Here is a 26778-nt window from a genome sequence, read left to right as displayed (position 1 = left end):
AACTAGTGCAGAATGCGGCAGCCTGTGTAGTTACTGGAGGTAGGCAGTTTGACTCTGTTGGGCGGCTTCTCCAGTGGCTGCATTGGCTGCCCATTGGTTTCCAGGTCCAATTCAAGGTGCTGGTTCTGACCTTTAAAGCCCTATACTGCTCTGGGCCAGGGTATCTTAGAGATCGCCTACTCTCATACAATCCAGCCTGTCCCCTTAGGTCATCAGAGAAGACCTTTTTACAAGGTCACCACCACCCAGGGAGGTAAAAGGGGCAGTGGCAAGAAATAGGGCCTTCTCAGTAGTGGCACCAACACTCTGGCACTCCCTCCCCTTTGATTTACAAACTGCTCCCTCTCTTGAAACTTTCCGGCGAGGCCTGAAGACATTTCTTTTCAGACAAGCCTTCTGAGTTACTGGCCTTTTTAACATCTTTTAACATCTTTTAACTTTTATAGTCTTGGGCCCTTTTTATAAACTGCTGCTGTTTTGCTCCTTTACATCTTTTTATCTGATTGCTGTTTGTAAAAATGTTCTTGCTGTTAATGTGTGTGTTAATCTTGTTTTTAATTCATGTTTTTAATTGTGCTTTTAATGATTTTTGGAAGCCGGCTTGGGTCCCTTCAGGGAGAAAGGCTGAGTATAAATGAAGTAAATAAATAAATAAATAAATAACATGATGGTATTATGCCTAATAAACACAATTTTAGCTATTTTGGTCACTAGTGCGTGTCACCCCTCCTGTGCATGTCACCCCTCTTGTGCACATCACTTGGTGCATCCCACACACCCCGCACCCCCCTAGTGATATCACTGCATCAGGGTTATTGTGGGGAAGGGAAACTCTAGACTTGCTAAAACTGAAGAGGGTACCATTGCTACCTGCCAAGCCCACCAGGTTTACATCATATAGGAAACCCACAAAGGCGCAAACCAGGAACTGACCTTGCCTCTAAGTATGGTAGGATCACTGCCTTCACATATGTGGTAAAGCAGGAAAATAAACAGGGACAAGAATAAAAACTAAACATTTTCTCTGTCACTTAAGGACACAAGATGTTGCTGGCAAGGCAGGAAACTGTTTATTATACTGACTCTTAGCCTCTTCAATGAAAACACAGCTGATCTGGCTTAAAAGAGGAGCAAGAGGCCAATTGCACTGACGTGTCTCAAAGCATTTTTCTTCTATGCACAGAAAAAGAAGGCAGGAACATGGAACATAACAGTGACCAAACGTGCCAGGGGATGGGTTCAATAATCCATACACGCCTACAGAACTATATGCTTTATAGAATCATCTCTTGGGCTGCAAATTAAAGTGGCAGCATACACTGAGGTTCCAGATGTTTAATTCTCTAGGTGAAATGAGCCTTTTGGTGAGCAATAACTTCTACAAGATGGGAAATTCGGAAAGGAAGAGGTCTGCAGGGTCCTTGTTGTCTTACAAAGCTAGTAAGTAGCATTGGAACAACGGTTACTTTCCATTTTGTACGCTTCCTTCCGTTCTCCAGTGTGTAGGATGAGAGTGCTGGGATGCAGGGAATGACCTTGCTGAGAAATCAGAGAAATAGAAGAGTTGGACCTGTAATTTGGAACAAGAAAGGATGTGAAAAATAACGAGATCCAAGCAGTGGCATACCATAAGCTTAGGGCAGGGTCTTGTCATCTGTCATGTGCCAACATGAACACTTGTCATGTGCCAGTGAACTCTTGATTTAAAAGACTAATGGGGGAGGGGCCAACAATTAATGTTGAAAGTCCGTTAAATCCAAATGTACTGAAGTCCATGGAAACACACAAGCGCAAGACGTATATGACTATTTTTTAATGAAGCAGAAAACATCAATTGCTTCTCAAGTCCATTTAATTAAGTTCCTCTAAATCAGGGCTCTTCAGCCTCCAAACCGCAGGCCAGATCTGGCACCCTGCCTAAGCCCTCCCCCACATAAACTGTACTTACTGTTCTCCAGGGGAGCATCCACAAAGCACCTCCATTGCCCCCATCCTTTACTGCGTCCAGCCACTTCCAATTTCCGTCACCCAGCAGGCTTTGCACCCAGATTTCTGGGCAGAAGCTGCTGGATGCAGCAAAGGCTGGGGGTGCATGGAGGCGCTTTGCAGAGGCTCCCCAGTGGAATGGTAAGCACCATCTATGCTAGGGAAGCCTTTGCCAGTGCACAGCGGTCTCCACTTTGGAGATTGTTGCTTTAAATCAAGGATTCACTGTAAAAGCACTGTTTTATGAATAACAAGTCTCAATTATTTCAATGTCTGGATTTCCAGCAAAATACCGAAGTATTTCCTAAGGAAATACAGTAGTCTTGTTTATTTGAAAATGCATGGGTATAAGATACACTGCTCCATGAGATAACAGTGCTCCATGAGATAACCTAGCTACACATGATTTCGGATTGACAGCACTTAGACTTCTTTCATAATCATAGTTCAGTAACATAGGAATAAAGGTACCATTATTAGCACAATGACAACCTGTATGACACAGGTAAGGCACTTTGGATGTATGTGTCAGTGGCACATACTAAGTTAAGAGTAGGGACAAGGCAGAGGGGGAGAAAAGTGGTGGTGATCCATATGTAGCATGGAGCAGTGAAAATAAAAGCACCTGATTACTTCGACCAATCAGCAAGCCTGACCAGAAAGCCCTGATACAATCTACAAATTACTGAGGCATCACTGGACCATGGAGGAAAAGGACCATGGCGCAGTGCTTGAACACTGGTTTTGAATGAAAAAATAATCCCATTCAACCCCTAGCATCTCCTGGTAGGGCTAGGAAAGAGCAGTAGCATAGCTAGAGGGGAGGTAAAATGGTAAGTACTGCAGGTTCTGCAATGCTCCATGTAAGTGGCTCCTCCCACTCGTCACTGAAGTAATTCTAGACAGCGACAGCAAAGCACAAGCACTAGCTGAACCAGATGGTGTCTCCTGTGCGTTGCCATCACTGCCCGGAATGGCTCCAACGGCGAGTGGGAGGTCCATTTACATGGCATGATACAGTGCCTGCAGTACTTACTGTTTTGCCCCCTCTAGCTACGCTAATGCGAAAGACCCCTGTCTGAAATTCTGGAGAGCTACTCAGGCAATACTGAGCTAGATAGATGGATGGTCTGACTCAACAGAGGCCAGCTTTGCATGACCATAGGTTCTCTTTGCCTGAATCAGGCACAGATGCCCCAACAGAGGCGTTCTGTTGAAACACTGATCATTTTCTCCATTCCATCATTGGGGACTGAGAGTGCTAAAACACATTTAAGATGCACCCTTAAAGTCACAGTCTGAAACAGAATCCAAATTACTGAGAGATGATGTTGCGCAATTTCCATCATCATCTCTTGGAAGTGAGAATACACAGCAGTTTGCCAAATGGAGTCTTAAACTTATTACAGGAATAAAAATGTGTTCTAACAAAGACATATGAAATAAAAGAAATAGCACATGTGTTAACTAGACTATTTGAATCGCAGACATCTCAGACCCCAGACCACTACATAAATGTCTCTTGCTGGATATGGGGTTGGAGAGTCTCAAAATAAAGCCTTTGTGAAGAAAAGCATTCCTTTGAAATTGTGTCAAGTGTCTTACATTTCTGGCAGTGTGTTTCAGGAAGGACAGGTGAAAAATGAAGCGCATTCTTTCCATTGTGACAGAGAATTTAGCCTTACCCAATGCACTGTTAAAGTTTTAAGATGTGCAAGTAAGATGGAAATTCAGGCTAAAACCAACACACACACACACACACACGCACACGCACATGCACACGCACAAACACACACACACCACACAACAAGAACACACACACACACACACACACACACACACACACACACACACACCCCACACAACAAGAACCCCCTTGAAGGTTGATAGTTTGACTTAATGATATCTGGAATAATGTCTCAGAACACCGTGAAATACTCCAAATTTGAATTCAGTTCTCCTTATCAAGATGTGTTCATTTTACCAGGGCTGATCACATTTACAGTCCATCCACATACTGTTTGTACAAGTGTAGAGTCTATTTGTGTAACCAGCTGAATACACATGGAGGGTGATGCCCTGTGGACTGCTGCCACAATTCTGCACCCTCCACATGTGCTTTCAGTCTATCCAGACTGGTAACATGAACAGCATCAACATCACAGTACTCTTGGTCACAAGGTCAGTGCTCTAGAACAGTATTTCTCAAACTGTGGGATTTATGCTACCATGGCATGTGACTGCATTGGAGAAATGTTACAGATCTGTACTTTTAACAGGCTACTCTGTATATGCTTTTAACAATGATAGTAAATGGGACTTACTCCTAGGAAAGTGTGGGTAGGATTGCAGCCTAGGATTGTTAAAAATTTTCCTGCTTGATGACGTCACTTCCAGTCATGACATCACTTCTGGTGAATCCTGAAAGATTTCCATTTTAAAAAGTGGGTCCCGGTGCTAAATGTGTGAGAACCACTGCTCTAGAAGCAAGATGAATGAAACCTTAAACTTATGAATCTGTCATCCTGACTCCAATGTGATTAACATTTAAAATTCTTTTCAGCTAAAGTCATGATTGTACCAAAAAATACTTTTAGCAAAATACCTCTAGAATGCATAATTTTCATTGAAAAGAAACTATTTTCTTAATCAAAATGTGTAAAAGATTTCAACCTGAATATCTATGAATGAACAATTTTGGTAGGGCTGGGTATGACCCAGAACTGGGTCTTTTGAGTCTAAAAAATAGCTGTAGAAACTTAGAAACAGTTCATTTTGGCTGCTAAACAGTAGAAAACTTGATTTTGTCACTTTTGGGGGGGAGGGGTTAAAGCCATTTAAAATTGAACCCTAATTATATGCTGGCATTCAAGGTAAGTTAAATTTATGGATGCCAGGCCTGCAGATACCAGGGTCCCACTGTACTTCATTTACATTACAGACACAAGGCATTTTACAATCAATCAATCAGTTGCGGATCTACTATAGAAGTCTATGGGGCAAATGCCCTGGGCTTGAGCCTCTAGGACCCCGATGGGGTCAAAAACTGTGCTTCTGGTTTTCCGGTTTTTCAGTTGTACAAGGCTCCATGAGCCTCTGGTAAGTGGGGGTGGGCGGATTTGCACGTGGGGGGGCGACAGCCTGCAGGGGGCGCCATTGTGGACCTTTGCCCCAAGGCGCGGGGCTGTGGAGGTCTGCCACTGCGATCAATCTATCTATCTATGAACTTGCCTTTGGCAAACTGCTTCATTCATATGTTTATGCGACTGCATTAATTTATGATTTCTCACCTCCATTTAATTTCATCTTCAATTCATAGAAAGTGATGTTACATGTTTTTATTTTGAGGGTGCATTTTTATAATTCACTTTAAAAGTGTACTAGGTAGGTGATATAGGTGGCATCGTGTCAGGAGATGCAGCCATAGTCATTACCCATGCACCCCCCAGTCCAGCCTATTACTTATTTTATTTATTTTTTGCAGATTTGAATTTTTTTTTTAACAAAAATGAGAACTGCAAAAAGCAGTGTTATTTGTTTCATTTCATTATCACTTAAAAATCACACCTCCAGGTAGAAGTGATTCAACTGGGAACCTTCTGTATGAAAAGCAGGTGTACTAGCACTGAGCTATAGCCATTCCCCAAGATAAGAGTCTTTTCCCTTCTTGTGAAGAACATCTTTTTTCCAAGGAAATCTTCCTTCATTCTTAAACTATAATTGAAGGTACCTTGAAGTATCTGTAAGAAGGAAACTTAACCAAATTAGGCCCAAATCCTAACCCACTTTCCAGCACTGGCATAGCTGTGCCAATGGGACATGTGCTGCATCCTGCAGTTGGGGGGGACACTCATGGAGACCTCCTCAAAGTAAGGGAATGTTTGTTTCCTTACCTAGGAGCTACATTGCCCTTACGTTGGTGCTGGAAAGTGGGTTAGGATTGCAACCTCAGAGGGAGAACAACAAGGGTACTTTTATTAGTGTCTCCTTAGGATAGAAGAGTGCTTTATTTTATGATGGAATTGGGAAGGTTCACTGGAGTTCATCGAGAACTATCTCTTGTCTATGGTGGGCAACCTGACAAGACAATCCTTTAAGGAGAAATGCTGAGAGAAGCTTATGTAAGATGCTCCTGCTCATCCTAAAAGCCATTCCACCTGCTATCTGGCAGAGCAAATATCCATATAATTTAAAACAGATGCTTCCAAGAATGTTAGTGCCCACCAGGCTCTTGGGACTCCACCTCAGCTAAACTGCATATTCCACCCTTAGGGGCTCTAGAGAAATTTACCAGCAACATTTGGCTAGGAGCAGAGACTTTTTTTCCCCTCCTCCAAAGCAAAGAGTATCATGGATGTTTTGCCCTGCCAAGAATATGTTATTTTAAGCATGTCTGTCCTCAAATATCTTTCCTTTGCCAGCCCCATCCATTTCAAAAGGGCCCACACTGGCTGAGATGCTTAAGGACTGGGATGCTAGTTAGCTAAAAACAATGACAAACTTCCCGAGCTCAAACTTTTTCATTTTAACTTCCACTGAAGGCTAATAAACTGCAATGGGAGTATGAACAGATATTACATTCTGGGAAGTAACAAGTATTTCTTGTCCAAAATGAGTTGAAGAACTGGGTTCACCTCAATAAGCTCATTTCAAGGATTAAGTACTTGGAAGTAAGAGCTCTGTGTGACACAGTGTGTGACACAATGATTTATGCAGTCAAATATTTTCCTTAGAGAGATGCATATATGATGATGGTCTCTTCTCACATATAATTAAATGTTTTTGTGCATTTAACTGTCATACTATTAGCCCATATTGTCCTGTGGAGAACGGAAACAAATAAGGCAAGTGTGGATACTTATATCACTTGACCAGTCCCTCGTAATAGAAACATGTGCTCATCTTGGCCCTCCCCCAGGTGAGCTGGGGCTAATTTCCTTAATTGTGTGTGAGGGGAGGGTCATCAAAACCTCTACAAATATGAAAAAACAGTGTAGACAGGCAGCCCCAAATATAATTGGCAGCTCAATCTTATCCAGGGGTTATAGTGGCAGATCTTGTGATCTGCCACCATTAAGTGCTGAACAGATTGTATAACATCCATGCCACTGTCTTGCATGCTGGGGCAACCAGCTCAAACAGCCAGAAGACTCATGCATGTGACAGTGGTTCACAGACAACCCATCAGAGCATGTAGGTTGGCAGCAGGGGCAGTTCAGAGGAGGATCAGTTCAGGGGCAAGGGGAGGAACTCAGTAGCAGCTACACATACTGAGATCCTATCCCCTTTCCCCACCCAGTACAGCCCTGAGACTCTTCGGAACTGCACCAGCTAAATAGGTGGTGTAGGTTCAAGGAAACCCATTGGCAGCCAGGCAGCCTAGGGGAAAGTAAATAACAAAGATTTTTAGTTACATCTCCTGGGTTGTCTGGTTGCCCCCCTCATAGCATGCAGTGCTTGCTTCATCAGTGGTGCTGCATTCTATGGGCTGTTGGAGGCTAGGATTGGGTCCTAAAGCTGTAATCCTATACGTAATTAGCTGGGAAGTATAATCAGATTTATGTCTGAGTAGACCTGCATAGGATTGCACTGTAAGGAAACTAATCCCGACCCACCTGCTCTGAGCAAGAGGAGGAACTAGGATGCATGCACACTGTACATACACATTTCTTTTAACACACAAGACTGGCTGACAATGGACGTATCATCTGAACAGGCCTCTTATTCAAACTGAATTTTGGGACGCATTGTGCAACTAACCTACAAGGTAAAAGGGGCAGTGTTCTTGGACATGAGTGAAATCCCAGTTACTTCGAATCCTGATCCCAGATACCTTCCCCGAATAATTACATACCTACGCTAACAATTCCCCTTCATAAAAATTATATTTCATATCCAACTGTAGTACATATTTCATATCAAAGACATCTTTTCAACAGATTTCTTAACTGACCCTGACTTGACCCTCTATTACCACAATACCTCATTAGTAAATGGCCTTTTCTGATGGTTAAGAAGGTTATACTCAGGAATTCCTTATTACAACTCTCATGCTTTTTGTGAATTTGTGTTCTAGTCACTCCCTATCTTAGCTAAACTCAAGTGTGCTTGGAAAAGTAGTGGCAAAATATCTGCCTCTCCTCTGCATATCAAAAATTGGCCTTATTATAGCACTCTCATAATATATGATAGACTTCTCCATATGCTCTTATTTATTTGTATTGGCATATTTCAATTGTTGTCCCACCCAATCCCCCAGGCTCAGAGCAATCATACTACACAAGATGTGTGGTATCCATGGATCCTTGGATCATATTTTATGTTTCCTGTATGGCTGCTTCCCTGGAGGGAGGCTGGCTACAGAATCTTTCTCCTTGACCTGGTTCTCTTCCATGTGCCATTTGAAGTGGTACAATTCCAAGGCATCTTCAGTGCCCAATTTCCTTGTATCCATAGTCTGGCCTGTAGTCTGGGCACTATGGGGTGGGGGGCGCAGCATGGTAAGCATTCAGGCATGTTGCCATCAGTGCCCAGAATGCCTGTGACAGCATGTGGGAGGGGCCAGTTGCACAGCATGTGGTTGTACCTGCAATACTTACTGCGCTGCCACCCCGAAGCGATGCTACTGCCCATAGCCAGCTCTCTATACAGTAAATAAATGGTTGCCATTCCAATGGTCATTCAGAGGCAGCACCTATCATGTGTGGTTATACAGACATAGCAAAAGCTATGTATTTTGATCCTCTGCACTTTCTGCCTTCCTGCTGGGGCCAAACTAATCCAGTGAAAGTTTAACAGATGCAAAAGATCTCCCTTCTCTTTGAAATATAAAGCCGCCTTTGCGTAGTTCTTTTCAAGTGTATGGAAAAGCTAATGAAGAGATGCTGGCACAACCTTCCAGTTAACAACACAAAGCTGACTTCTTTTGGAAAATATTGTTGGGAAGGATTTTTAACCTGCTGCCGTGGTATTGGAATGGCCAAGCATCCCATGCTGATACCTAAGTGGAAGAATGGAAACACTAATAACCCTCCAGTTTCCAGAAGAAACTTTAATCTTCTAGAAATACTCACTTTGAAAACAAAATTTATTTTCTATAAAAGCAATGGGGCTATTTGATCTATGACCACCCATTCCCCATGTTATAGAGTGTGTGGGGGGGGGGGGATGAAGTCAAGTCCAAGGACTATTGATGTCAATAAGATGTCACCCATGGATTTCTGCCTGCTTTGGATCAGGCCCAAACACCCAATGTTTCATGGGGATGTCTAATTTCATTAGTGAAGTATGGAAAAAAGGAGGCTTCAAGTGATTCGGAGACTCATGAAAAAACAAAAAATGGAACATCGTACGAACATTAACATGAGGTTGTCAGACCTAGATATGGCTTCAAGATAAGCTGCGGCTGGGGGTGGGGTCCAATTGCAGAGCAGGCAGATGAGGGCCAAGGGACCAGAGTCAGAAAACTGGGGTCAATGGCCAGAGGCAGCAAAATTGGTGCAGATCCTGCCAGGAGAACACATCCAGTGGTACAAAACAAGGTAGGTCCATGCCAGCGTAGCTTGGCCGGTGTGGGGTCTGGGGGGCATGGAGGTGGGGAGGAGGCATTTTGGGGTGGGGGAGGGGGGCGGGCCTGTGGGTAGGCAGTGGGAGAGCATGGGGTATGGCCAAGACCCAGCATTTGTGCTAGATCCTGACCCCGTTCCTAGGCAGCGTGGAGCAGCTCCGAACTGATTGGATCTGCGCCGACTCTTGAGGCATTGGGTCCATTGGGGCTGCTGTGGCTCTCCCTGGGATAAGAGTTTCCCCTTGCCCTGAGCTGAGCTGCTTGCATCCCAAAACTTGCGCTAGATACGGGCAGGCCTGCTGGCCTCCCTGTTCCAGCGCAAGTTAGGATTGCGCTGCCCATGTTCTAATTTACCTGGATAAAGGCAAGTTTAGTCTAAAACCCTGTCTTAGGCAAGTCAGTAAAAATTTCTTCAGTTCCCATTGATGAAGGAAACTTACTAGGAGCAAGTTTGCTTTTGTTTAAGTAAACAAAATGTTAAATCTAAACTAGTGTCAAAAGATAAATGTTATGAGGGAACATACATCCTTAATTTTCACCTTTATGAAATTTTAAAATTGTGGCTACATATTTGTATAGTATAACATTCAGTAAGTACAACTTTTAAAAAAAAAATGAATATTTGTATTTTAATAACATGTTAGGAATGGAAGTATGCTGTAAACTAAAAAATGTAAACATATTTTCAACTGCATTATGACATTAGAAATCAGATCTAACTATATATGAGTTTGGAATCCAACTAACTTCCATCTTGAAAACAAGAACAGTGAATAGTAAGTAGACAAAGGCAAAACAGGGATCAGAGGCTCATCAAACAGTGTTCCAAAAATTCCATCTAGGAAACTGTAAAATATATGAAACTGCCTTCAGCTTCCAGAAAGCAACTGCCAAGATGTTATCACAGCCAAATTTCATAGAGGTATGCAGAAAAACAAGGCAGATATTGCATGTTCAAGCAATAGGCTGCTTGTGTCTTGGTACACCTCTATGAAAATCAGAAACAATAACTTCTTGGCAGTTGTTGAACAATTGAGTATTCAAGGACATAAGGTTGTATATTAACTGAAGCCAGTGAAATATTTGGAAATATCCAAATGTTCAAGATTGCAGTTTTCAAGCTTCAAGATTTCAAGCTGCGACTGTGGAGTAGTCCCATTAATTGCAGTAGTCAATGGGATGAAAGCTATTGTTGCTTGAAAATCATAACCATGCTTCTTTAGCTACATTTGTCCTTGGGTTCCAATATCTAAGTTTAAAATACACACACATTAGGCCGTGTGTAGGTAAGTTTAATCCTACACCACTTTCCTGGGAGGAAATCTCATTGAACATAATGGGACTTACTTCTGACTAGACATGCATAGGATTGTGCTGTGAGTTGTTTCAAAATGCTTACAGTCTGGAGCCTAGTCCTTTCTCATTTATTGCTAGTAAGCACTGCAAAAGGAAAGCTGTGATTTATTTATTTTTCATATTTTTGTGCAACCCTTCCTCCAGGGAAAGCAATTTTCAACCTTTTTCATCTCACAGCACACTGACAAGGTACTAAAATTGTCAAGGCACACCAACGGTTTTTTGACAATTGACAAGGCTTCTGGTAGGGGGCTCAAATCCCCCAACTGCCCTACTAATAAATGACCCTTCCCAAAGTCCTGTGGCACACTTGCAGACCATCCACAGAACATCAGTGTGTCGCGGCATAGTGGTTGAAATGACTGTCCAAGGAGCTCAGGGTAGTGTACATGGTTCCTTTTGTCCTCTCCACAACCCTGTGAGACAGGTGAGGCTAAGAGATGGTGACTGGCACAAAGTCAGCCAGGAAGCTTCATGACTAAATGAGGATTTAAACCTGGATTTTTCCAAACCACTGTGCCAATTATATGTTGAATTGCATTAAACATACTTGAACAGTGTGCAGAAGCAACTAATCAGCGACCAGCCATTCGTGTGGCTCTCTATATTTCTTATATTGATGAGTCCATTAACATAAGCCTCTGTCTCCTAGATCTATTTTCAACTACAGAGTGCAAGCCAAGTGCATGGAATAAGAAACAAATTCTTTGTAGAACTAGACAGGTATTTATCTTAATTTCCTCGGTATCTATTAGATTTCATTCTGATTAAAGTATTTTTTCCACTGATTAGCTCATGTTGCCTTCAGTGTAACTGGAGAAAAGCAAGATATAAATCTTTTGAAAAAATAGATAAAATAGATAGATATAAAGATAGATGAGAGAGAGAGAGAGAAAGAGAGAGATCATTGCCTTCCTTAGCTGCTACATCTTACTTTCCAGAAGCAAGTCCCATTACAGCTACCTAAATTCCCAGTCCAGCACTGAATCATGAAAACAAAAGGATTGCAGTAGCTGCACCCTCCATCCCCAGCAGAGCTCCCAGGTTACAAATTATAAGTTTGGATCTGTTCATTTCCATTCCAAATTCTTCTTATATTGCATGTAGCAAGTCATTCTACTCATTCATAAACATCTTAAAGGAGCAACTGTTTGTAGTTTTAGTAAGTACTGGATTTTGGCCTAGCATGAGGTGAAAGCAAACAACCACTTTTTCAGCTTTAGAATGTCTTGTGCAATGACTCTAACCACACTGGAAGTCATATTTGTCTGTAAGCTCTGGCCACACGAGTCATGCCTTTCAGTGGTTGCCAATCTTGCGACCGCTGCATTATAAAAATATGGTCCCTGTCTGGACCACAGCTTACTGTTCTGCTTGGTCACCACATGCCTATCTCCTCGTTCAGGGGGCAGGGATGCTCTGGGTAGTCATGTCTGTTGCCCAGCATCCCAGAAGGCTGTGCAACATGACGTCTGGGCAGATGCAATTGTCCAGAGAGTCCCCATCCCCCGAACGAGGAGACAGACGTGCGGTGACTAGGCAGAACAGTAAGTTCTGCTCACGGGGCAGATGGGTTAGTACAAAACCTGGATCCGGCCCCTGGGCTGGGGTTTGGAAGGCCCTGCATGACATCCAGTTCCCCACACTTGCCCTAGCATGACATTTACATGATCCAATATCTACATGTGTAGAAACTATTGCTGATCAAATCCTCAAATAGACAAACTATCACGTGGGAGATTTTTTAACACCAGTCACAGAGTAAATGGGTTCCCTAGTTGTACTGACAAATGGCTCTTCTACACAGCAATGTACAAACAGAGTCTATGTTGTAACTCTTGAGCTTATGGAAAGTATAACATGGTGTCCTGCTGTAAAGTGTATACAAAGCCATAAGAGTGGTCCCCTGGCACCAACCACCCCTTAGCCATTAGAAGGTCTGAGATCTTCCTATTTCATGCAGCAAAGTACAATTGATGTTCTTCTTTGTGGTACCTTATGGACCTTCCCACTACCATTCAAAGAAATCTCTAAAAAAGCATCCTCAAACTCTGAGTTATGATTTTGGAATGTGTTTGAAATTGCAAAGAAGCAACACGTTGCGTACTATGACTTTTGTTTAGGAATGTATGTTGTTGAGTGTGGGAAAGGTGTTAATCCCAGTCTTCAAAGCATTCGTTTGTGACTGGCTTCAGATGTGGCTAGTTCTGGAAATTTATTTGCAAAACCACCATTTTGGAATTCCCCAAGGCAGTGGGGTGGATCCTAAAGAACTCCACTTGAGAGAGTGCCAAAGGCTTGAGTTTCTTTTGAAAACACAGTTCTGCTAAATGTTTATAACTCTAACTACTGTATAAACCCTGTGGTCTATAACTTTCTCCTGATTGCTCCACAATCTAGCAAAAGCCCAAACACCCAAGGCTGGTAAATGAAAGAGATGTCAGATATTTGAACTAATCACAACTCTCGGAGTTCCAACAAACGCCTGCACACAATGCCTCCGTCTTACCTGCTGTAAGAGAAACACATTTCCAAAATAATGAGAGGCCTCCATGGGTTTTATCAGAGTAAACTCATGGTAGGTAGTACTTCCATATGTAAGGCATTCGCCTGCCAAGTTTCTGTGGGCTTTACCACCCCAACGGTGTCTATTTACTTTGTTTTGGAATCTTGCCTGTGTCCCAGTATAAGTCACACTTCAGAAGAGAGATACAGTCATTCAAAAAGGAATTTTAGACCAGGAATATGTGCCATGAGGCATTTATTTCCCAGTCTCCCATTGGTTTGTACAGCCCCCAAATGCCTACTGATATTGGGACCAAGGAAGCAAGGGACTGATTCATACATACAGCTTCATCATGTGATAAAGACTGATGAAGAATGTGACACTTCATAGGGGAAAGCATCACATACACAGGCCCTTGTGAGAAAGGGCTGGTGCTGCCACATACATCCCACATAGAGACAGTGCTGTGATCATCCTGTGATACTCAGATCATCCCACCTAGATACATAACACATAATTCTTGCATTTGCCATAATATTGGCATCGAGCATGGAAGACAAGGCAACATCATATAGGTTTTCCACACCTATTCTTTCTCACACTTTGCATGGCTCTAGTCTAAAGGCATCATCAAGGAAAGAACTAATCCAGTTTCCCAGGATGCAGCAATGTTTTAATATTTTAGCACTTTTCAGATGTGGCTGCCACTCCTTCACAAAGTCAATGAACTTGCAAGGAGACAGCATCATGTTGGCAGGCTCCATCCACTGTCCATGAGTTCTCTCACAGTGTATGAAGGGGGCTAACAGTGCAATCCTAAGTTGCGCTGGAATAGCCAGGACAATTGTCCTGTGCTGTATCAGTGCAAGGTAGGTACAAGCTGAAGGGCAACTCAGGGTTGGGAGATATATTTCTCTTACCCCAAGTAACACCGCAGCCACCTCTATGGAGCTACTCAGATCTGCATCCGCAAAATCGCTGGTGCAAATCTGAGCAGCCCATTTAAGCCTGTAGAGCCCAGGAGTGGGGGTCAGGATTTGACCTATGCTGCCATGGCCAACCCCTCCCCCCTCCAGGGCCCAATCTCCCCCTGTAAAAAAAGACTCTTCTTTGCCTCAGTTATGCCCTCCTGCCATCATCTCCCACCCCCTACACTGGCCTGTTCAGGCTGGTGCAAACTCATTCTCTCCGCCACTGGATCTGGCTCCGGGAAGCCAGTGCACATTGTTGCACCAAACTACCTGACTCCCAAGTAGCCACAAACATGCTTTACGGCACATTTGTAACACTCAGAATGCACTGAGGGCCTGCACTGAGCAAGGAACTGAATTAGATGGCTTCCAAGGTCCTTTCCAACTCTAACATTCTATGATGAGCACCTGGGTTGTCACATTCATAAATGAACAAGATACTGAGTATGAGAGGCAACAACCTTTGTGTTGCACAACAAATTAACCTTTGGATTGTGCCTCTGGTAAAGATATTTCCATAATGCAATATATTAAGATATCTTATAGAGGTTTCCACAGTCCTAGGTTGTCAGAAACAAACCAGTTAAACAGATCCTTGGGTACTAGAAAGTTTCTGAACATGTGTTTACCATACATTTGCTGCCTGGAACGGAACGGAATTAATACCTTCTTGCAGAAAACAGCAAAGCAATTTAAGGTTCCTAAGTCCATCTTAAACGTCTTACACAGTAATGTGTTCTGAGACTAAGTGCTCCTGTTGTCTTATGTTACTGTTCAATGATAATTTATCAGGGCAAAGGTGTACAGTTTCTCTCTCCTCTTTTTAAGATGGGGCTTTCAGGCTAGATGAGAAAATGAGCCATATAGAACAATGAAGGAAATGAACTGGAAGGAATGCCTGAATACACAAGGCTTCCTCTGTTCCAGCCATTAACATAGAAACACAGAATAGAATATTACGCACCGTCCAATACCAGGTCCTGAGGAAAATGAGGGAGAATCTCAAATTATTATCGTCTGGCAACTCCCATAAGGTATGCAGTCAAAACATCATTTCAGGATGCAATGTGTTATGCTCTGAAGCCCTTCCTGGTTTAAAATCCCTTCTTTGTATATACTTATTGTGAGCAGTTAAAGAGACTATTGCTCAGCAGAAGCTGACCAGCGACTATGATAAACATAGTGATGACAAGGTTGGTTGCCTCGGATATAGTTGCATTCAGAAATGAACATTACAGCTGTGATGGGACACGGATGCAGAATCCTAAGTTCCAAGGCTCTACATATAATTAGCAACAGACTTCCTATTCCAGTCTTCTGGAGAGTGTCAGGACCTCTGAGAAGAATTTTATCAGAAGGTACAAAGTTTAATTTGGGCCGTATCCCAAAGGGGAAGGGGAGAGGTAAAACAGATTGGGAGAGGGTGGCAGCAAAGGGGTGGGCAGAATGGGGGTGGGGATGGGCAAAACAGCGTAGAGGAGGGTGGCAACAACTAGAATAGTCTTTGGAGCCCAGGTCTACCAGCACCCAATGTGGAACCCAGGTCTACCTTTCTGCATGGTGTCAGCAGCTAGATATAGTAATACAGAAAACCAAACACATTGCTAAATCTTTCTAAAACATATAGAAAAATATAGAAAATCATTGCAAAAAGTTAGCATCATCATACTTAGGCTCACACTAGAATAGAAAGTGTCCTATGTGCACCAAAACATTCTTCTGCAGCAGCTGTAGTCCCTGAGCTCCTATACACACCTTCATGGTAAGAGGATCCACAAGCCAAAGAGTAACTGTAGCAGGCCAGCTTCCACCCAGATTTGACACTGTGTTAGAGAGTGTCATGTATGCATTCCTCAGTCCAGTGCATACAGCTTGTGGCAGTAAGCCATTATCATGTGCCCGTGGCAGTGTCCCCAGCATCCTATGTGGGCAGTGAGTTCAGGTGAGATTGTGAAATATATGATCATAGGAAATTTCTGAGGCCCCTTCATTGGCTCTTGAGCCCCCTTTTTTACTCTGGACCCTGGTACAAATTACCCCCTTTACCCCCCTCTCATGGGTCCTGGGGTGTGTGTGTGTGTGTGTGTGTGCGTGTGTGTGTGTGTGTGAATAGAAGTAATACACAAATACACACAGTATCACAAGCTCAACACCAGTTGCCATGGACATCTTGAGAGCAATGCAGAAGTGGTTTCCTTCGGTTCCAAAATCCTCTTTAAAAGCACAGTAGCCAAAAAGGGGCACATTTGAAATGCACTTGGATCCCCTTACACTTGCTTTTTTTTTTTTTTTTTTTGCACAGATGTGCTGTTAACTGTTGAAGGGACTGCTGTGAAGCAGTTGAAAAGGCATTCATTAAATATCTGCTCCTTCTAGAGCAAAATACTCAAGAGGTTTCAGCCTATGCAGTTTTCTGAAGCAGCAGCTGGAAAAAGCATCATACATATATCTTGTATTAACATGTATTTTTACAACAAGTGTTATTTAAAAAAAAAGAAGAAGAAGGAACATTTAACATTTTACTCTTCCCTTGATATTCTTGCTGTGGTTTATAGAAGAAAGGGTAAGAGGTCCATAAGCATCCGATACTTCCTGTAGACAGAGGTCTCCACCCAACATGTGTTTCCAACACATTTCATATTAGATTCAGTGGTCAAAAACTGCCCAATTTTTTATTTTTTTTTTTGGTTCACTGATTTATGTGAGTTCAGCAGTTGCATAAAAGTGAGAGAAGTGCAAGACATGAGGCCTCGAGGAAGTAAGTACAGGTTGAGCCTGTTTATCAGCGGTTTTAGATCTGCAAATCTGGCTCAACCTAAATGCTCCAAAGGTGACCACAGCAGCTTTCTGAAGCCCACAGAGGCCACGTGTGTCCACCCACAGCCTCTGCAGGCTTCAAACTGCAAAAAAAAAAGAGCAAAAAAAATTGTTACGTGGTTTCCCTTGGGGAAACAAAAGTGACGTTTTAGTGACTTTTAAGGCATTCTGAGGCCCATGGAAACCCTCTCAGGGCCTCAGAATGACTTAAGAGGTATTAAAACATCACTTTACAGAAACCTTGGGAAACTGGAAGTCACTTTATTTGCCTCTGGGCTTCGTTCTGAAGTCCGCAAAGACTGCAGGTGGATATGTGCAGCCTCTGCAGGCTTCAGAAAGCCCTCTGGATGTGACAGGAACACGGCTTCAGTCACCTTCAGAGGGTTTAAAAGTGCCACGGATTTGGTTATCTGCGGTTTTTGGTATCTGCAGGGGGGGGTGGTTCGAGTATGGATCCCTCACAGATACCAAGGTGCCACCTATAGTCTTAATGCAAATAAGAATATATTGAATATAGATATTTTTCTACCATCTTCTTTATAGGGAATACCAATTAACTATGGTTTTACTGAGAAATTTACATGCCATATAACTAGTTCCTTCTGCCACTGCCCGCTGAAGTAAACCAGAGATGTATGAAGTGCTTGGATTATCACTGGTAGTGTTCTTTTATGGCACCCATCATTTCATGGAAAGCCTCTGCCCCACCGTAGCACAACAATAAAACCAATTACATAGTAGCTGACCCAACATTAACACTGAACCCCTTTTACATACTTGCCACAGACCTTAGGGACCATATGAAGCTGATGTAGATATTCAGCCTGCTGAAACCGTTAGACATACGATATGTTACTCACAACACACACCGCTTACAAAAACACACGGTCCAAGCCAAAGGCGTTTCCTCCTTTACTTCCCACGCTGCTCTCCTTGAGGAAGATATCACTGATCATGAAGAAAAGCAAACTCTGCTTTTAAAGTTACAGTGCTCGACACATAGAGGAAGTTACACCTATTTAAACTGAAGCAACTACAGCTCCCTGCAAGATTTATAGTTGATTATTTTTTTAAAGTTTGGAGAGCTAAATCCAATTATTGTAGCATCAGAGACCTCTCTGAGAAACAAACTCCTGTTTAAGACTGATCTACCACAGCCACAGAATATGATTTGCTTTTTCAATATTTTCCTCTGCCATATTTCTACATTGGGGTTTCCTATACAAGATTATTACCATGTAAGACAATATCAGCCCTGCAAACAAAAAAGATGGATGTAGCAAAGTAAAGCAGTGTCAACTCTTCTGCAAACCCTTGATCAAAGCAGAAGGCATGGCAAGAGGGTGGCTTTTCTGCAAGTTCAGGTCAGAACAACAAAGGTCGAACAACTAAGACCTTAAAACTTGACAATAGTCTAAAAATAGGAAAAGTCTTGGGATGGTTTTTGACAGAACTTTCAAATGTGGGTCATGGAAACAATGGTGTTGTGGCAAATTTTAAAGTGCAGGATCTTAAGACTATAACAGCAACAAAAAAAATTAACAGCCCAGTCCTTACTAAGGACCTAAGCCAGATCTTTGTGCACCAGCTCATTGCTAGTGTGCACTGTCACAAACATGCCTTAAGGCATGTTTGCAAGCCTTACTGTGAGCCCAGCACTGGAGCTTGTCCAGCGCAAGCCCACCCTGGGCCAGCTCCAGTGCTAGGGCCACAGCCTCTCCATGAGAAGTGCCAGGCAGTGGAGAGGTAAAACAGGGTGGAGGGAGGTAGGGAGGAGGCATTCTGGGGTGGGTGGAGGGTGGGGGGAAGGTGTGGCGGGGGAGAGAATGGGGCAGGCGGGAATAGGACTGATGGAGCTCAGCCCCACCAGATCCAGAACCCCATATCGGGCCTCGTGACCTGACACAAGACATATTGATTATGCACTGGCTAAACAGTCACTGCAGAACCAAGTAGCTCATTGCGGGAATGCTTCCCTTACTTCGGGAAAGGAGATGAATGTCCTCCTGAGGAGCCAGTGGTGGCTGCCTGCTGCACTTAGGATGCCACGGTAGCCATTTGGGCACCATAGTAGCCCCGCGTGCCAAGCAGCTCAGGATTGGAATGAAAATCCCCACTGGTGATGCAGTGACACAGGCAAAGGCACGGCTTCCACTGCATGCCATGGGGAGATGTTTAGTTGTTGGAGGTCTCTTCAGGGTAAGGAGTCTCTTTGGGGTAAGCCCCAGCAGCCACAATGGATCAATTCCTTATTGATCCATGCAGATAAATCAGGCCCAGGAAAGGGGTAGGGATTTGGCATGCTCTGACACCACCAAACCTGCCCCCTCCTTGGCCCAATCTGCTCACTCTGCCCCATCTCTTTCCCATTCTGCCCTCCTCCCATCCCACTTTGAAACTTACATACTTCATTTAAAGATCTAGCTCATTGCAACTCAAACACTTGGCATGAGTTGCAATAGTTTTAAAAGAAAAGTATAAAAATGAAAAAATGGGATTAATTATGCAAGATATATTAAAATGATAGCCTAGATATGTTTACTCAGAAGTCCTATAGTGTTCATTAGGACCTAGCCCCAGATAAATTTGCATCAAATTATAGCCTTAATGTAACACGGACTCCAAACTGTCTGTCAAATAGCTCCAGAGAAAGACGCTGACCTGGACATTAACATCTGCTCCAAGCCAATTTACATCCTGCTGAGCCTATTGTTTCTTCTTATTTAAAGTCCTCCAAAAAAATGTTAGAGGCTGAAACTGAGCACCTGAGTTCTCTTGCTGATGATGTCACTGCTACTGCTGTAAGAGAAGTCCTCCCAATTCCCCCTACACTATACCCTGCATGGAAAAATATGCACATGGAACCTTCTTTCCAAGATTAAAATCCATGCAGATCTTCAATTATCACACTAACATTTTCCAGCTAGATTCCTGCTGGGGTTCATTCAAATGACACTCCTCTGTAGGAGAGGGTTATATCAAAATACTGTATACCGTATTGGGGAGGGGGAGAGTTTACTTGTTATGAACTTTTAGGAATATTATCTGCCCATATATCATGATATGTAACATTCTAGAATTGCTTTTGCTTTTAGCATGCTTGAAGGGATGGTTCACAGGGGATGGAGACGATGAAATCAGAAGAAAGAGTCTAACAGCTTTTCCAGACAATTGGGCAGTAAATGTGCAGTTATTGCTTAATAGTCATGGAAGGTCTAAATATATTCCCCAAGACAGAGCATCTGTTCCAGGGATCAGTAAAAGAATCTCTTTATTAGGATCAACCAAAAGTCACAATGTACTGTACAAACTTGCAAGTTACACAGAACCCTTCCTCAGACATCCAGTCTAGCAAAAAGCTCTCTACAATAATACCTTCTGTATCGAGCTTCCTTTAATGCAGTTTCACTGCAGCACTCTTTAGCCTGGCTGTGATCAACAGCGATTGAAGCCAACAGGAGCAGTGCATTCTGTGTAGTGCTTAGCCAATCACCCCCAAAATTGTTCAACAATGTTTCCAATAGCAGTTTAACATATTACTCTACTTTTGGGGAAGATATCCCCCGTGCTTTTGGAGGTATGACGGTAATTTTCAACCTTTTTCATCTCACGGCACACTGACAAGGTACTAAAATTGTCAGGGAACACTATCAGTTTTTTGACAATTGACAAGGTACGCCATGCTGTCAGTGGGAGGCTCACATCCCCCAATAGACCTACTAATAAATTACCCTTCCCCAAACTCCCATGGCATACCTGCAGACCATTCACGGCACTCCAGTGTGCCACAGCACACTAGTTAATGGTTATGGCTCAAAGTTTTCATAACATAATATTTGTTAAATCCTAAGAAAAACTGGGGTGTTGTGAGTATTCAACCATGATGCTCAGAGAAGTAAACACCCCGATTAAATAAGCCGGATTGAGATGAGCACAGGGCTGTTCGCAACCTACTTTGAACAAGCAAGTTGATCTGTGCTCAACTCAGTCCTATGAGCCGCTGCTGCTACTGTCCCCACCTTCTGCAAATGCCAATAAAATAAAAACACTGTTCAGGTGCCTCTGTTAACTTTAAACAATATTTTAAAGATATGCCAGTCCAGCAAAAGGAAATGTCCCAAAGTGGAGGGCAGCCCAATCCTAGCCTGCTCTGGAACAAGCAGGTCAGAGCCGATTGCTGATGCAGCTCCAAGAAATCTGGTGTAAAGCCAGGCTGCTTGGGAGGGGGGTTAGGATCGAAGTGCCAGAGGCCGGTCCCACCCCCTTCCTGGGCCCATCCCGCCCACCAGCTGTCCTCCTCCAATCCCGAAACAACCCTGTTATGCCCTCCTCTGCTTTCCCAACACCCTGCACCAGCCTCTCCAGGTCAGTGCTTCCTTACTCCCTCTGCTGATTGATCTGGCGGGAGCAGGCCAATGTATGTCCTTCCTCCAGCATGGCCTGCTTCTGAGTTGTTGTAGACGTGCCTTCTGGCACATTTGTAACACTCCCGGGCCAGCATAAGGGATGTATGCCAGCCCAGGTCAATCTGTCCTCTGAGACAAATTACAATGTGCAACGCCATCATAAGAAGAAATTATTCAATTAGGAGTTTCTGAAGGTAAGGGATACACCCATTGTCAGCATGTCAACACCAAATCATTCAAGAAGAACAAGTAGCCCTTGAAAAATCAAGGAAAAATTTTTTTGTGAACACCTCTGTTACTGAATGGTAAACCACAGTACTGTACAACCTCTCAAATCAGGAATCTCTTAAGTATCATTCTTAAAATTCTGTACTGTATTCTCCAAAACTGATTATAAAAAAATGCAACTGGTCCTATTGGAATCTTTTTGAGAAAAGAATAGTACTCGTATGTCACTGTCCCTGTTTGGATTGTAAACATTAAAAGAGTAAAATATATCTTTGGGCTGGCTAAAGCACATGCAGTTCTACCTAGGCTCAGTTTGATGAAAAAGAAAATGTAACAATTTGTGTAATCTCAAACTAAATTGAGGATTTGGGGCTTTGTACCTCTGAGATAGGAAAGGTCAGCTCTGTGATTTCCAGGTCAGAACTGTCCAACAAGGATTTAGTGCTTCTGTAACCTGAGATATGCTAACAAGAAAATGTTGTTAAGAGAGAATAGAAGGTAAGGAGGACAAAACAAGGAATAAAAGAGATTATACAGTATGCCAGCAAAAAAAGATGCTCCTTGTGACACAGCATGCTATTGAAGTTGCCTCCATAATGCCGAGTTACTATTGTTTTGAACAGTAAATTCTATAATATAAAGGTCTAGCAACACCCTTGCCAGGGACCAATTTATCATGGTCCATATACACATCTCCACTGTCGTTTTCTCAGGAACTTTCAGAAGTCTGGGTCTTATCTGAAGGTTCTGAGATTTCTGTTAGAGATCCACAGACCCTTCGCAAAATAACCATTTCCAGGGAATGGGGAACTCATGACAGGTCAACCAGTGTTTAGCAACTGCCATTGAGACTATCAGAGGAAGGGAACGTTGCAAGACATGCTTCCATTGTTCTGGGTCCCAGACCCAACTCTCTTCCTCCCAGCAACATTTGTATTGCCTTTTAGTGAATCATCATCAGTTTCTAAGTGCCGTGAGGTGGTTTGGAAGATGAAAGTGGAATCATCACAGGTATAATAGAGCAATCAAGTTTCAGTGTTATTTTCTACATCGGAAAATTGGTAGCATCTACAATCGTACAGGTAAAAGAAAATGTCTAGAAAAACCATGCAAAATAGAGTTTTCTTTGTACACTTCCCAGGGGTTTTCTTTGGAGAAATAGAGGTGGGACTGTTCTCCTGTTACAGATTCATTCCTAAGTTTTGATATAGTTCTGTTTCACTGAGAATTATGGATTTGCTGCAGAGATAAGTACTCATTTCTTTACATGACTGATAGCCCAATCCAAACCAATTTTTCAGCACCGATGCAGTTGCAAAACAACCCTAAAGTAAGGGAACAAACATTCCCTTACTTTGAGGAGGCCTCTGTGACTGCACCCCCAGCACAGAACGTAGCATGCACTCTGTTGGCAGGGATGCAACAGCACTGGAAAGTTGGTTAGGATTGGGCTGTAAATTAGCAAGTACTGTACAGTACAGGTCCCCTTATCAAAGGCACTTAATGGTCCAGACTCAAATTCTTGTGGAGTCATGTATTAATAGAAGCCTATATTGACAGCAGTACCAAAGGACTTTGCTTGGGAATACAAGTTGCATTAAATTAAATTAAATAAGTTGCATTAAATTCAGTGGGACTTACTTATGAGTAAACATGCACAGACTTGCCTTGCAAGGTTTGTCCTGATGGCTAACTCTGTATGAAGACAGTCTTTGTCTTGAAACATGAGATCTTTAGAATCAAGAAACCCAAGAAAGCCAATACTGATGGGGTGCTTAGGGTATTACACCAGGAGCTGCAAGACCCAAGTTCAAATCCCCATGATTCAGCCACGAAGCTCCTGCAGTGGCCTTGGGTCAGTCACCTTCTCTCAGCCAAATGAACCTCAAAGGGCTATTATGAGGATTAAAGCAGGGCAAAAGGACTTTCTTGGCAGAAGGGTGGCTAGAAATGCAACAAATCATATTTATTTAATAATCAATGGGGCTTATTTACAAGTAGCTTACTAACATTATTTTTATATTATTAATCATTTATATAGCACCATCCATGAAGTACTGATTTATAATCACACTTTATAAAGAATGAGATAATGAATGGGTTTCTGTCCTGAGGGGCTTACTAACTATTCACTCAACCTTCAAATACTCAGTGGGGTACAAATGAAACCATCTCCAGTGGCTACACCGCCAATATCCATGCTTTTCATTAGTATGAAGGGGATTTACATGCAGAGTCCCTTCACACTAATTTTGAACACTGACACATCAGGACATGCTTGTCACATAAGCACTAGGGATATAGTAGTTACAAGGTCAAGATTTCTCTCAGTACATTCACATCTAATGTGTGGAGGGAGGAAAAATGAATAAACCTCTAGAAACAGACTCAAAGGCAACAAAGGAAAGGGGGAGAAATAAAGGCAGTGTAAACAGGTGGAGAATCTGTTATTATTTCAGTTACACGTATTTAGGATTAGATATGTATTTTTTATTCCGTTTGATCTGGTCTCAGACTTGTTTGTATGAAATGCAGTCAATCGATTTAAGTGGAATTTATTCCCAAGAAAGTGTGCATAAAACTACAGTTTTAGGAGTAGAGGATTAGCCTGCTTTTGTTTTATATATATTCTGTACCTTTGGTTCCTAAACGTGCAATTCTAACCTGTGTTGTGCTATGTCCAGCACAGGTTTGATGCAGTCCAAGGCGCAACTTGAAGTAGGGGAATTTTAGTCCTCTTACCCCAATCCTTACCCCTTACCACAGATAGCCCTATGGGGCTCTTTGGATCTGCGCCCACAATTTCGCGGGCGCAAGTCCCAGTGGCCAAAGTAACACCGGTCAGATTGGGAATGGGGATTGTGAACCGGCCTGTGACACTACTGGCCCAACTCTCCTCCCAGGCCCAATCTTCCCCCAGAGCCACCCTTCCCCTGCCCTGAAACACCCCCTCTCTGCCTCCATTCCTCCCTTCTTCCACCCTCTCCCATCTCCGTGCCGGCCTGCCCAGGCTAGCAAATACACACCCTGTCCCGGCACTGCTCTAGTTCCACTGGGCCAGCAATTGTCCATGCACTGGCCCAGCCTGCTTCTGAGTAGCCATGAATGTACTTTACAGCACATTTGCAACACTAGGGAGCCAGCACAAGGGACTTGTGCCAGCTCAGGGCAGCCGTAGGATTACTCTGTAAATGATGAAAGACATCCCCTGCTTGCTCAAGTGGTTTATGTTATCCATCTGAAGTAGAAGTAAGTTTTAAAAAAGAGAGAAAAGAAAACATCATCCTCTGTACTTATTTTATTTATCTATATATGCTGCCTCCTAAGAGGTTCTCATAGTGGTTCACACTGTGTTAAAAACAAAATATAATCAAAATTGTATAAAATCTATCTATTTATCTGTGCCTTTATATGCTGCCTCCTAAGAGGCTCTCACAGTGGCTCACACTGCGTTAAAAACAATATAATCAAAATTTTATAAAACAATCAATTAAAACCAGAAAAATGACTTAATACATACGAAGAAGGCAAACTATGTCAACAAAAGACAGGGAAGGCAACCAAAAGCGTGTGTAAACAAAAAGGTTCTTACCAAGTGCCAGAAGGATACCACCAATGGGGCCAGAGGGAGGACATTCCCAAATCTGGGGATTGTGACCTGTCATTGTTTTATTTTCTGAAGAAATTCTGTTTTGTACCAAAGTCAGTGTACATATTTGTTGAGATACATGATGGCTGTATGTTTCCACAGGGCATATGAAACTGGCTCACCGTACAATTAAGCAAAAAAGACCCAGTGTGCAGGGAGTGAAGGTGAGTATATATGTTCGCAGTGTGCTCTCAGCACAAACAGATAAGAAGGGACCAGTTTTGCAATGATCATCCAAACAGGCTCAGACTAGTATTACATTAGAACAGGCAAACTACAGTTTGTGCTTGCTCCTACAGCTTTGAGGGGAGACGCTAAGGAGAGAGGAAGGAGAACATGCAAATCTGAGGTGCATTCCAGCACCATTTATTATAGTGCCAAACCACAGCATGGCATTACACCTAAACCATCAATATGTTCCAATCCTTTCCATTTGGGGAACCAATGTATGGGCAATCTGAAAGGAAGTGCTACATCCTTGCTTGATCTCTGCAGATTCCATGACTATGAGAAAGAAAAGCATAACATGCTTCTGTCCCCCCTGCCTTGTGATCCCTGTCCCATGTAGTCAGCCCAAAAAGAGGACCTGCAGCACTGCAGCTCGGCTTCCTTGCCAGAATCATCTGCCACTACTTTCCTAGATGGCTTATTTCTATCAGGTATCCACTCTTCACATATAACAAAAAGTACTCCGTGCTGGGATAGGATAGTGGCTGCCTTATGGTCCAGTACTATCCGGTCCTTGCATCAACAGAACTCAGTGCAAAACATGGATCACTGGTGTGGCAGCTGCTGCAATGGTGCAGGGTCACAGGTGTAATCCGATGGCAGCCCTGGGCATGTGCCAACGCAGTGCCCAGCTCAAGATAGAATTGAGCCACTAGATTCTGAAGTAACTGCTCATTTTGAGTGTATTGAATAAGAACATAAGAACATAAGAACAGCCCCACTGGATCAGGCCATAGGCCCATCTAGTCCAGCTTCCTGTATCTCACAGCGGCCCACCAAATGCCCCAGGGAGCACACCAGATAACAAGAGACCTCATCCTGGTGCTCTCCCCTACATCTGGCATTCTGACTTAACCCATTCCTAAAATCAGGAGGTTGCGCATACACATCATGGCTTGTACCCCATAATGGATTTTTCCTCCAGAAACTCGTCCAATCCCCTTTTAAAGGCGTCTAGGCTAGACGCCAGCACCACATCCTGTGGCAAGGAGTTCCACAGACCGACCACGCGCTGAGTAAAGAAATATTTTCTTTTGTCTGTCCTAACCCGCCCAACACTCAAT

The sequence above is a fragment of the Tiliqua scincoides genome, chromosome 3 (assembly GCF_035046505.1).
Source record: "Tiliqua scincoides isolate rTilSci1 chromosome 3, rTilSci1.hap2, whole genome shotgun sequence".
Lineage (NCBI taxonomy): Eukaryota > Metazoa > Chordata > Lepidosauria > Squamata > Scincidae > Tiliqua > Tiliqua scincoides.
This window is presented reverse-complemented; position numbering follows the sequence as displayed.